The following is a 12072-nucleotide window of genomic DNA, read 5'->3' on the forward strand; positions in this document are numbered from 1 at the left end:
CCTTCATTGTGATATTTGTATCCATTGACCTGGGGAAAGTTTTAAGATTATATTTTCCCTTTATTCTTTTACAACACCCCCTTCTATCTCTCTATCTCTTTATCTCTCTATATATATATCCATCCATCCATCCATCCATCCATTCACTTACATTTTAAGAACTATCAATTGACTTACCACAGGCAGGACAAACCTTCGAATTATTGTAGATGTAATTTGATATTTGACCAGCAGATGGAGGGGATGTACCACGGCAGCTCAGGCAACTCACACTGGAGCCACAGCAGATTCTGCTTCAGCATTTGTTCACAACAAACAAAACTGGTTAGAGAGAGAGCAGTGTCTGTGGTCTGAGCAAGGCTCAGGTGCGGGCACACGTGCACACGCTAGCACGTGCAGTGGAGGCTGAGGGACCAGGGACTGCCTGCTGCCCGCGGCGGTCCTGACTGGAATGCTGGCAGAGCTCGGGGATGAATGTAGGTGCGGAGGCTATGGACTATGTATGTCTGGCGGAGCTGAGATTTCAAAAGATGGAGTTTGGGCATGCAGCTAGGTGCGTACAAGTGCCTGGACCCAAACCAGGTGGCAGGCCACGAGGGGTGGCTGCTAGCCTGTTTCAGGTAACCTTGGGTTAGCCCCAAATGTTGGGTGCCAGATATTGCGTGAAACTGAGGCAATGAGCCAGGTAATATTTATTAATGAATGGGATCTATAAGTTACACTCAAGATACAGAACAAGGTAGCTGCTGCTACTGATCCAGCTGTCTTTGTCCTGCCATTCTGCCCAAGGGCAATGGGAACCATACTGCAAGCCACGCCTCTCTGCAGCTTGGTCCTGCTTCCACCACCCAAGAGAGCATAGGACTCCTGCCCCAGTTTTTCCGGTGTCATGTGTCCTCTGAAAATGCCATCTCCACAATACTAAAATGCTCCATCCAATTAGTCATTGGAACAAAAGGCAGAATTCCCACAATATTCAGTATTTCAATGGGCAACTGCTTTATGTTCTGAAAAGGCTATTTTTGTAATTACACATTTATTAGAAGTTATTGTTATGGAGATACCTGTACAAATTAAGAATGACAATCTTCCAGCAACCATCTCTAGTAAAATGAAACAGTTTTTGGCACATTACAATATAAAGCATATTACAGGTATACCACACAATCCTATAGGACAAGCAATTATAGAAAGATCTAATCATGCTTGAAAAGATATACTTAATAAACATAAAGGGGTAATAGAGACCCCCAGAGATAGATTACACAGTGCTTTATTAACTTTAATTTTTAAAAATGCTGAGAGAGGAGCAACTGTAGCACAAATCCTAAATGGTCTTATTAATAAGATCAAACCCAGAGCCAGTTATTGGGTTAAAGCTGGAAGATCAGAGAAACAGAACAAGCCACAGCTACCTCACCTTGCCAATTCCTCAGCTGATTCTGTTTCCTGAGACTGGAAGCCTCTGAGTCCTCATCCAAATTGAATCTCAGCTTAACTGCTCCTAAAAGCCTAAAAGCTTAACCAGGCTACAGTTGCTTGTCCTCATGCCTTAAATACCTTTCTGCCTCCTGCCATTACTTCCTGGGATTAAAGACATGAGTCACCATGCCTGGCTGTTTCCAGTGTGGCTTTAAATTCACAGAGATCCAGATGGATCTCTGCTTCCCAAGTGATAGGATTAAAGGTGTGAGTGCCACCATTTTCTAGCCTCTGTATCTAGTGGTTGTTCTGTTCTCTGACTCCAGATAAGTTTATTAGAGTGCACAATATTTTGGGGAACACAATATCACCACAAGCAACAGCTATGGAGATATTTGGATAGTAGGAAAAAACACTGAATTAAATCAGCCTGTATATTTTTAAAATGTGTTGAGCTCAGAATGGAAACCAGGATATGTGTTACATTGGGAAAGAGGTTTTGCTTTTGTTTCCATGGGAGAAGAAATTCATAAAGATACCGTCGAGATTCATAAAGGTTAAATTCATATAGGAGAAACCTCTTGAACTTATAAAGACTAACACATGTCTTATTTGACCAAGTATGAAAAAATATAAATGAAAAATAATAGTATTCTCGAATGATAATTTACCAATGCACACTTGCCTTACTGGCATGAAATTTAAAACAAAATAGGTTTTCTTAACCATGTATCTTAATTCCATGTTAGAATTGCCATGTGGCCCAGGCCATCTTAGACATCAGCTTTTGAGTTTTCTTCTTAAATAAAAAGGATATTTTTCTTGTTTGGTATTAAAAACATAAAGAAATTTAAAATGTTTTAAGCAAATTCAATGGGTTACTACACTTCAGATTTGTTTTCTAAATCTCTAAGAGTTGGAGTGATTTGGAGCTGAGATAAAATAGTTGAGCAGGGTAGTAGTAGCCCATGCCTTTAATTTAAACAGAAGACAGATCTCTATAAGTTGGTTGTTTTCTAAATTCTAGAGTTACAATGAATAAGGTGGTGGTGCATGCTTTCAATCCCACCACCCAGGGATAAAACTCAGATAATGTGGAGAGAGAGAGAGAGAGAGAGAGAGAGAGAGAGAGAGAGAGAGAGAGAGAGAGAGAGCTTAGAACACACATTTCTAAATGGGATGTCTTCCCTTAGAGCTCAGGGAACCACATGGAAGAGAAGGAGACAGAGAAACAGAAGGATGGAGGACACCAGGAAAACAAGGCCCCCTGAAACAACTAAGCAAAGCTCATATGAACTAATAGAGACTGAAGCAACAATAATAGGACCTATACAAGTCTGCACCAGGTCCTCTATGTATATGCTTTCAGTTTAGTACTTTGATAAGAATCCTGAATGTGTGGACCAGTCAGCCTCTGAATCTTGAACCTCCTCTTGCAACTCTTGTTTTCTGTAGGCTTGGCTTGTCCAACTTTGATATGATGATTTTTGTTTATCTTATATTTATTTTATGTTTAGTTGTTATCTCTTAAAAGCCTGTTCTTTTCTAATGAGACACAGAAAAGGAGTGGATCTGGATGGAAGAGGAAATAGGGAGGAACTGGGAAGGAGGGAAAACTGTATTTAGATTATATTGTATATGTGTGCGGTGGTTTGAAAGAAAATAGCCCCAAAGGAAGAAGCACTATTAGGAGGTGTGACCTTGTTGGAGAAAGTGTGGTCTTGTTCGAGGAAGTGTGTCACTGTGGAATCTGGCTTTGAGTTCTCATCTATGCTCAAGCCATGCCCAGTGAAACAGACCACCTGTTGCCTGCATATCAAGATGTAGGACTCTCGGATCCAGCACCATGTGTATATACAGGCCACCATGTCACACCATGACGATAATAGACTAAACCTCTGAAAATGTCACCCAAATTAAATGTTTTTCATTTGTAGGGATTGCCATGGTCATGGTGTCTCTTTACAGCAAGAAAAACCCTAATTAAAACAGTATGACAAAATAACATGTGTTTACTAAAAGGGAAAAATTAAAAATACCAGTTTAGATATTTCTCACATTTTTATAAATAGTATTTTATCATTAAATTTCCAGTGTGTCCCCTGATAACTCTCATATACAAGAAGTTGAAATTTTCAAATATTAGTGGAATAAGTGATTTTTAAATACTAGATGAAAATTATCAGGGACTTTTAGAATATTACAAAAAAATTAACAATAAGTAAATTTTAAAACTGAGCAAATATTTCAAATAAGGAAATTCTCTGTTTAATGTAATACAATTTACATATCATCTTTCTGGTTGATATGATTTTGGTCTAAATATTTAATCTCCAATCTGTACCCATGGTCTATTTAATTATCATAGCTTCATCAAAATATTTAGAAGCAGTGACATAGTTTCTCTGGTTTTGTGCTTTTCCAGGTTGTAGCAACTTTTGATCTTATATGTTTTCATATTTAATATAAAGTCATCTTAGGTGGATCTGAAGAGGTTACTCAGTGGTGAAAAGCACTTGAATTCAGCATCGACACAGAGCACATCACATCTGCCTGTAACTCCACTAAGCAACCCAGTGCCCTCTTCTCAGCACCATGGGCACTGCACTCATATACACTCACAAACCTACATAAACATACATACATACACACAAATAAAAACTAAAAATAAATTTTAAAAACGTCCCTACTAATGTTATCTGTAATGAAGAGAAACTGAAAGGGATTGAATGTCTGGTTTGCAATAGACATTCAATCATATTTTGTAAGATTACAAATAAATAGAATTTCCTACAAAGTGTGATGCATAGTCTGAGCCAAACGCAATGTGGTCTATAAAATATGACTATACTAGAGAAGGAAAGGGAAGGAGGAGGATAAAGTACACAAAGTCATGATGATATTTTATTTGTGCTTTAATAAATAAAACTTGCCTGGAGATCAGAAGAAAAAGCCAGCCACAACACAGAAGTCATGCAATCTTAGCACCCGCCTTTAATCCTATCACTTGGCAGGCAGGATCTCTGTGTGCTCTAGGCCACACTGGGAACAGAGCCAAGGGTAGTGGCACATGCCTTAAATTCCAAAACTAGTTAACCATGGAGGTCTGGAGGTCTGTACAGACAGACAGGAAGTAACAGAGCTGTGTAGGAAGAGGAAATGATAGAGCTGAACAGAAAGAGCAAATCAGATGGCAGAACAGCAAGGCATACAGACGTAGGTAGACAGAAAGTAACTCACATTTGGAAGCTGTAGAGTTGGTGAGGTAGGGTTGGCTGGTGGCTTTCCCCATTTCCCTGATCTCTCTAAGGCTTTCAACTCTATATATGGCTCTGTGTTTTTTATTTAATAAGACCATTTATAAATTCATCTACAAGGAGGTCTGATAAATCTATAAGAAAAGATATTCTTATTTACTTACCTAAATTACATACACTTCATAAAAGTGTTTATGTAGATGCATATATATTTCTTTTTTTTCTTTTCTTTTTACTAAGAGATTTTCTATCCGTTTTACATATCAACCATGGATTCCCCTGTCCTCCCACCCCTAGCTTTACCCTTCCCAATCCACCTCCCATTCCCACCTCCTCCAAGGCAAAGTCTCCCCTGGGGAGTCAGCAGAGCCTGGTACACTCAGTTGAGGGAGGTCCAATCCTCTCCTTCCTGCACCAAGGCTGAGCAAAGTGTCTCAGCATAGGCACTAGGTTCCAAAAAGCCAGCACATGCACTAAGGACAGGTCCCAGTCTCACTGCCTGGGGCCCCCTAAACAACTTAACTGTCTCACTTATCCAGAGGGGCCTAGTCCAGTTCAATGTGGGTTCCTCAGCTATTGGATCACAGTTCATGTGTTTCCACTAGTTTGGCTAGTTGTCTCTGTACTTTTTCCAATCATGGTCTCCATATCTCTTGCTCATATGATCCCTCCTCTCTCTCATCCATTGGGCTCCTGGAGCTCTGCCTGGGGTTTGGCCATGGATCTCTGCATCTGGTTCCATCAGTCACTGGATGAGGGTTCTATCATGAAAGTTAGGGTGTTCGGCCCTCTGATCACCAGAGTAGGTCAGCGCAGGCACCCTCTCAACCATTGCCAGTAGTCTATACTGGAGTCATCTTTGAGAATTCCTAGGGACCTCTTTTTTTTTTTAATTTTACAATACCATTCAGTTCTACATAACAGCCACAGATTCCCTTGTTCTCCCCCTTCCTGCCCCCCTTCCCTTCCCCCCAGCCCATACCCCATTCCCACCTCCTCCAGTGCAAAGCCTCCCCTGAGGACTGAGATCAACCTGGTAGACTCAGTCCAGGTAGGTCCAGTCCCCTCCTCCCAGACTGAGCCAAGCGTCCCTGCATAAGTCCCAGATTTCAAACAGCTAACTCATGCAATGAGCCCAGGACCTGGTACCACTGCCTAGATGCCTCCCAAACAGATCAAGCCAATCAACTGTCTCACCTATTCAGAGGGCCTGATCCAGTTGGGGGCCCTTCAGCCTTTGGTTCATAGTTCATGTGTTTCCATTCGTTTGGATATTTGTCCCTGTGCTTTATCCAACCTTGGTTTCAACAATTCTCGCTCATATAAACCCTCCTCTTTCTTGCTAATTAGACTCCCAGAGCTCCACCAGGGGCCTAGCCGTGGATATCTGCATCTAGATTCCTCAGTCCTTGGATGGGGTTTCTGGCAATGACTATTAGGGTGTTTGGCCATCCCATCACCAGAGTAGGTCAGTTCTGGCTGTCTCTTGACCATTGCCAGCCGTCTATTGTGGGGGTATCTTTGTGGATTTCTGTGGGCCTCTCTAGCACTTTGTTTCTTCCTTTTCTCATGTGGTCTTCATGTACCATGATCTCCTATTCCTTGTTCTCCCTCTCTGTTCTTGATCCAGGTGGGATCTCCTGCTCCCACAGGGTCTCTTTCCCTTGACCCTCACCCTTCATTGCTCCCACTCATGTCCAGGTTGTTCATGTAGATCTCAGCCATTTCTCCATCATTGGGCTCAGCGGTTAAAAGTCCTAGGGACCTCTTTAGCACTCTGATTCTTCCTATTCCCATGGTGTCTTCATTTATCATGGTATCTCTTTCCTTGTTCTCCCATTCTGTTCCTGATCCAGCTAGGACCTCCTGCTCCCCTAAGCTCTCTTTCCTCTGACCCTTGCCCTTCATTATCCCCCCAAACCTCCAGTTTGCTCATGTAGATCTCATCCATTTCTCCATCAGTGGGCAATCCCTGTGTCTTTCCTATGGTCCTCTTTACAAACCAGCCTCCCTGAAGCTGTGGGTTGCAGTCTGGCTAGCCTTTGCTTTACATCTAGTATCCACTTATGAGTGAGTACATACCATGTTTGTCATTCTGAGTCTGGGTTAAAGATTTTTTTTATAGACTGTAACAGTATCCAATGGGTTTAAGAACTAAGACAACGAGAGATGATGTTTTTATGGGTAAATTTGAATTACAATTTAATTTTTTGTGATAACATGAAATTTCCTTCTAATATTTGCTTAGGTTAGACTATACCTATACATGGAAAGATACTAGGAAGGCAAAGGTCAATTCTCATTTTTCTCACATGTATTTACTTTTTAACTACTCATAGTTATTCTGAATTTTGAATATATTAAGCAAAAAATACTTATGAAGTTATGCTTTTATAAACTATTTATTTTATGTTGTTTTAAGTTTTGTATGAAAATTAGAATTAAGCTTTAGGATTTAACATTCAATTTCAATGTTAGTTATTTTGAATTCCCCTTGGATCTGAAATTTATGTTAATTAGAGATATTCATTTTATTTTTGATAAATTTAGCTCTTAACAATTTGAGGATTCACAGAAGATTTCATCAAACTCATGACAATCCTTCATCTTTCCTGTAAACACAACTCAAAGTGTATTTTCTCAGTAGAGGTTTGGCCTGAGTTTCATTGTCATCTTAGTTCTATAGTGGTATGGTGTCAAGGACAGGCCATTCCTGGGAAGTGATCTAACTAGCACAAGTCCCTACAGGCATTAGTTGGCTTTTTGGGATTTAGACTCCCAATGATCCATTTTAAAAAATCAGGTCAGATTCTTACTTCTACAATGACAATTGGTTATTTTAAGGGTCCCTCACATGATATACTATACATTAGACTATCTACAGAGAAATACCAATAGAGTACAGGTCACCTACTGCCTTTCTTGCATTTACTTATTTTTCACTATTCAGACTATTTTGAATTTTGAAAATAATAATTAAGCAGTAAATAATTACCCTTCTATCTGTAAACAAATACTTTGTTAACTTTAGGTCTTTCTGCTTGTGTAACAGTGATAATCACAGGGACTCAGACTCTGTTCTCCTACCATGATGTAGTAGGTCAGTACCAGGTACAAGCATCTGTTTGTGCTAGTAACTTCAAAGAGTTCAACAGTAGCCATCAGGTTATCCACACAAGTGAAGTTGGAAGAGATAAAGCAGCATATGGTAATGTGGATGGATTCAGAATGGGCGTGAATGAGGATGAAGCTCTGCTTGAGTACTACATGAAAGTATGAAGTAAGTGGGTCCCAGATGAGAAAATACCAGCTAATTCTGGGGATAGGAATAGCCACCCTTTTCCCTCTGTGATAATGAGAGGGGACTTTAACCCAAGCCCATGTAAAGAAATTTTTAATAAGGTCTTTGTTATCTATATTTTCAGCAAGAGGAAAATAAAACCACATGCCTCTACATTTTATATTTTGTGTCTTTTTGTTCCATATCACATATGTCTTTTGAAAGCTACCTTTAGAAGAATGCAGAAGATGACCCATGCACAGACATCTCACAGCTGCCACTTGGTTCTAGTTGGTATTTAAAGTCAAAGAGAAGAAGAAACATTACCCCCACCTGAGAGGAAGTAATTCCAGATTCTCATGCTGAACTATGTTCTACTCTAAGGAAATTAACAAGAACCTCTTGGAAACAACCATCAAATGATAGAGTCCTAACTAAAGGAATCTTCTTGATTTTTATATGAATACTGTTATTTGTGGTATACTTGTGATTTTTAATATAAGTCATTTTAAAGTGTTCTAAGTGATTGTCCTAAGTGGTTACTGAGTAAAAGAAAATGATTGTTTGCATTGAGGATACTCTTTGGAGTTATGAGACTGGACTACCTTTTATTACAGGGACGAATTGAATGTTCTTAATTTTTCTACTGGACTGCAATCAAGTATCCATTCTTGACATCCTTTATAAGAGCTACAGTTTGTAGGGAAAGGGGGCTGGCTAAGGAAACCAACCCTGACCCTGGAGCCCAGAACCAGGAAAAGAAACACAGCCTGGATGTGGGACCTGAGCCAGAGGAATAAACAAGTTATCCCTAAACCCAGAACCTAAGAAACATGCCCTGACTCTGAAACCAGTACCAAAGAAATACTCTTGGTCCCTAAAATCAGAGCCAGTAAAAGAAATATGCCCAGGCTTTAGAATTAGAGTCAAAAAGCTAAGAAAGGCCAGTGAAAGAAACATAGTTTGGCTCTGAAACCAGGGTCATCTCTGCCCCTAACCCACAAAACTAACCAATCCCTGGCCAGAAAAAAAAAAAAAACTAACCAATTCCTGGTTGACTCCACCCCCAAAACATCACATATAAACCACCCTGCCCATTCAGTTGGGGGCTGTTCTCTCCTCCCTGGTAGAGGCAGCCACTCTTCTGGACTCCTTAATGAGTAAATCTCTTTCTCAAAAAAATTTGGGGCATGAAAATCTTCATTCAAGGGGAGCTGAACAGAAGAACCTTGTTGAGATGTCCCTCAGAGCAAGGGGAAGCTGAAAAAGTAACAAGTGGAGAAGATTGCTACATTTCTGCAGGGGTTTTCACTTGAATAGAGTGAAGCAAAAGAAGCAACATCTTAGGCCAGAGAAGCTGAGCTCTGCTAGGAAGCCCCCTTAAGTGAGGATTGCTATATCCTGCTGGGAGACCATCCTCCACCACACCAGGTATAGCCTGACTCCTGAACAGTCAGGATACCCTTCCCTGCTGAGCTGTCCTAGCAGCAACAGTCCTGACTCTTCTGAGCAGACAGAATACCTTCCCTTCCAGGGATGAGCTGTCTCATTGCAGTTCCAGCTGTTAGAGCTGTCCTAGCAGCTCTAGGTATCTGGGATACTTCACCCTCCAGAGTTGGGCTGTCTCATGGCAGTTCCAGCTGTCAGAACTGTCCTAGCAGCTCAAGGTGTCACCTGACTCCTCAAATAGTCAGGATACTTTTCCCCCAGAGTTGCAACACAGTTACTTACATTTTGGTACTGAAACCTGAGACCAAACCCATAGAATTGCAAAACTTTCTTACACAGTTCAAGAAATTGTTATCTTTTAGTAAAAATGTGAAAATACAGATGGGATATAAAATAATTTGAACTCTCTTTTGATAAAACTTTATTAGAGAACATATCAAAATTACAGAATAGTTAAGATACATAAAACAACCATTTACCCTTTATCTATACTGAGCCTTACTTAGATATATTTACTGAAAGCTTTGCTCCATTATCTGCCTATCATGTATTCTTGTACCTATCCCTTCACCATCTCAAAATATGTCTATTACCATCTATCTCCATGTCTTTATCTTTCATCTGTCTGTTATATGCTTATCATCTGTCAATTATCTATTCATTATCTATATAACATTTGTCTCCTATCACTATCACCTATATACCATCTATCTTGTTTCTATCATCATTATCTTCATCACCATTAACCTTCCATGACTGTCTTCATTTGGATTTTTCTCATATTATTAATTCATGATTAGAAGCCTACTATATCTTCTGGGAAGGATGACACTAGAGTGGCATGATATCCTCTTCAAATTACCACACTCAAAGCCATATAGTATTTATTTGTCAACATTGGTGAGTTAACTTTTTCATGTTTTTTTCAAGTCATGTACTAAAATTTCATAAAATATAAAATTTATGAAATTTTAATTTGTAATTAATAAGTAATCTGTGAAGGATAGTCCATACTATGTAACTAAAACACTACTTAATAAATATAACAACTACTTTTGAAATTGCTCACATCAGTCTAAGAATCATTCATTTAATTCTTAGTAGTTAGGTTTCTATTATATGAGATCCTATAACCCTTTTAGATCCTTTAGCCTTTACCACACATTGATTTTTTATTTCTGTTAATGAGATTATTGATACTTTGATTTTCAGCTAATTATCATAACTATTTTTTGTGCTCAAATTTTCCTAGAATTGAAGATAAATTGAAAAAAGTTTAGAAAGTTCAATGCAAGTTCTGAAAGGTACTTCATTCTTCTGGATTTTTCAAAATGGCCTCACTCGGAAGTAGTTCTCTTTATGGTGATCTTGATATTTTACTTGGCAACACTGACAGGAACCTTCATCATCATCATCATCATCCTGTCATGCTTGGACTCCCACCTGTACACATTTATTTAACTTCTATCTGTCAAATCTCTTAGCCATGGATGTCTAACAGCTGCATCCTCCAGTTGCTGGTGAATCTCTGGGGGCTCAAAAAAGACCACTTCTTATGATGGCTGCACACTTTAAATCTACTTTTCTCTTTTATTTAGTACCATGGAGTATGTCTTCTCAGTAATGATGTCCTATGACTTCTCTGCAGCTGTGTGCAAACCCTTGCATTACTCTGTCCTCATAAATCCCAATTTCTTTCATATACTAGCAGTAGCCTCCTAGGTATGTGGCTTTGTGGATTCAGCACTTTATTTTCTCTTTACTTTCTGGGTACCTCTGTGTGGACATCACCACATAGATCACTTCATCTGTGAAGTTCCAGCACTACTCCAATTATCCTGTGTTGGTACTTGAGCTAATGAGATGATTCTGCTGGTTGCAAGATCTGTTTTTGTTCTCATCTCTCTCATTTTATTTTCACTTTCTATTGTGCTATTACTCAATCTGTCCCTAAGGATACACGCAAACACAGGATTTCAGAAAGCATTTGGGACATGTGGAGCCCATCTTATGGTTGTATGCCTCTTTTTCATTCCAGCCATGTGCATTTATATTCAGCCTCAAACAGAAAATTCTCAAGATCAAACTAAGTTCATTGACCTACACTGTTGTCACACCTAGCCTGAACCCTCTCATCTATACTCTGTGAAACAAAGATGCAATGGGGCAATAATGAAGCTTATGGGTTGGATGTAATCTTAGTATTGGTTACATTAGTAGTGTGATGATGAATCTATTTCTTATAAAAAGAATTTATTTCTTATAAAATGAATAATTATACTGTCCATATTATTCTCAACTGCCTCTATGTGCAATGCATTTACTGTTTGTCAGTCACCCTCTTATTGTCTGCTATATCAGTGAACTAATGACTAAAAGGAAATTCAAGAAAAGTATATTAGCACTGAAGAATTGTGTGTGTTAGAATGAGCTACAGTGTTTCAAGACTTTAGAGTTTAACTTTGTTTCATTTAAACAAGATTTCCTACATCAGAAAATGAACCAACATCAAAATGTCCCTTACAGTTTATTCTGTGGCTTGCAGACATGATGACTCTGTTCACTTTGTCCTTTCTATTGTGTCTGTGAATCTCTTTCTGCAGCCATGTTTAACAGCTTGGAGTGTGTTCTTTAATTCTTTGCCTATAGCACAGCAAGTAAGGA

At 39.2% G+C, this 12072-nt stretch overlaps 1 pseudogene; it reads left to right on the forward strand.

The window, feature by feature from the left end:
- The first annotated feature begins 470 nt into the window (after positions 1-470).
- On the forward strand, positions 471-11604 carry LOC143269997 (olfactory receptor 2J3-like; annotated as a pseudogene).
- Positions 11605-12072: the final 468 nt, after the last annotated feature.

The sequence above is a fragment of the Peromyscus maniculatus genome, chromosome 21 (assembly GCF_049852395.1).
Source record: "Peromyscus maniculatus bairdii isolate BWxNUB_F1_BW_parent chromosome 21, HU_Pman_BW_mat_3.1, whole genome shotgun sequence".
NCBI lineage: Eukaryota > Metazoa > Chordata > Mammalia > Rodentia > Cricetidae > Peromyscus > Peromyscus maniculatus.